Genomic DNA, 1,865 nt, shown 5'->3' with positions numbered 1-1,865 from the left:
TTTGGTAAAAAAGAGGATAAAAACCCACAAAAACGTTCTGTCAGCCAACTTCCCTTTAAACAGGAAGACTGTTTTTTTTTAAACATCATTTTAAATACTTAAATATGTATTTGTGTGTGTGTGTGTGTTTGTGTGTGTGTGTGTCTGTCAGTCTGTCTGTCAGTGTCTTCTGTATGGAGAGGAGGTGCTGTAACACTCGGGACGGGGTGGTCTGGGGCCCCCAGGTGATACCGCGCCGCACCCCCTCCCCCCAGTCACCTTCCCCGTAGGGCCTTCCTAGCGGTCCCTTAGCCGGTTTCCGTGCACCGCCTTGGTGGAAGGGCGCCTGGCTGCGGCCAGTCGCCAAACATGGGGGGAGGGGCGGTCACCCACCAATCCCACCCCCCCCCCCGGCAGCACATGCGCACCCGCTCCCACCGCCTGAGCGCCCGCCTACCACCCTGTTGGAAGGAACCGGGACAGCGACGGCGGGACGCTTGGAGGGGGGAGAAAAACGCGCGGGTGGAGGGGTCGGGAGGAACGGGAAGTGGGAAAGATCCGCCGGGATCACCCGCACAGCCGAAAGCCCCTCTCTGGGTTGAATCCTCTGGGCGGACTGCTCTGACCACACCCGTTTACCTCTTAACGGTTTCACGCCCTCTTGAACTCTCTTCAAAGTTCTTTTCAACTTTTCCTTACTGTACTTGTTGGCTTTCGGTCTCGTGCCGGTATTTGGCCTTAAATGGAGTTTACCACCCACTTTGGGCTGCATTCCCAAGCAACCCGACTCCAGGAAGATCTGGGCCCGGCACGCCTGGGCCCGCTACCGGCCTCACACCGTCCAAGGGCTCGGCCTTGATCAGAAGGACTTGGGCTCCCACGAGTGGCACCGGGGAGTGGGTCTTCCATACGCCACATTTCACCCGCCAAGGCACGCGGCGGGGATTCGGCACTGGGCTCTTCCCTATTCACTCGCCATTACTGAGGGAATCCTGGTTAGTTTCTTTTCCTCTGCTGAGTAATATGCTTAAATTCAGCGGGTCGCCACGTCTGATCTGAGGTCGCGGTTGAGATGGGAAGGAGGAAAGGAGGGCACGTGCGGTCGCGGGTGGACGGATGGAGAGGAGAGCGAGAGGGTGCCGGGGTCCCAGGCCGGGGCCTGCGACCTCTCTACCCCGGCCAGCTCCCACATCCCGGGGACAAGTCCCGTCAGCGCACGGACGCAGCAGCATCACGCCAGCTGGCACCCAAGCGGATGGACTCACAAGAGGGAGGGGGGGAGGAGAGGTACCTGAGACCAACCCCTGCGGGTGCGGTATCCCAACCCCAGTCCGACCCTGGCAGGTTGCTCTCTCTGTGCGCACTGGCGGGTGCATGGCGGCAGTGGCTGCACCGACCCCGTGGGCAGAGTCCCAGCCTCGCGAAGCCCCCGCCCCCAGGCGACGAAACCACAGGGGGCGTGGCAGCGATTGATCCTCAAAGGCCTCTCAGACAGGTGTAGCCCCAGGAGGAACCCGGGGCCTCAAGTTCGTTCATAGTGTCCATGATCAACGTGTGCTGCAATTCACATTAATTCTCCCAGCTAGCTGCGTTCTTCATCGACGCACGAGCCAAGTGATCCACCACTAAGTGTCGTGTCAGTATCTGGGGTGTGAGCGGACTCGTGTGGGTGCTAACAACAGCACCAGCTCCCCCGCCCGCCCCTGCTGAACCGGAAGAGAGGGGCCAACGGTGAGGCGGCTCCACCTTGGGCCAGCCAGCAGGAAACTAAAGGAAACGTGGAAAGAAAAAAAAAGACAGGGTCGGGAACGGAAAGGCGGGACACACGGGACATGGGACGCCGCAAACCCAGCACCCGGCGGCGGCCAGCCAATGGGCGGGCAAGT

The 1,865-nt window shown here is 60.4% G+C and overlaps 1 non-coding gene across 1 annotated transcript; it reads right to left on the bottom strand.

Annotated features, from left to right (window-relative positions):
• Positions 1-1,460: 1,460 nt before the first annotated feature.
• On the bottom strand, positions 1,461-1,613 carry LOC134486020 (5.8S ribosomal RNA). The gene has a single exon (XR_010064550.1). It is a non-coding gene; the product is annotated as a 5.8S ribosomal RNA (ribosomal RNA).
• Positions 1,614-1,865: the final 252 nt, after the last annotated feature.

The sequence above is a fragment of the Rattus norvegicus genome, chromosome 2 (assembly GCF_036323735.1).
Source record: "Rattus norvegicus strain BN/NHsdMcwi chromosome 2, GRCr8, whole genome shotgun sequence".
In the NCBI taxonomy this organism is placed as follows: domain Eukaryota; kingdom Metazoa; phylum Chordata; class Mammalia; order Rodentia; family Muridae; genus Rattus; species Rattus norvegicus.
The sequence above is the reverse complement of the archived record's forward strand: the minus strand, read 5'-3'. Positions and strand labels throughout refer to the sequence as shown.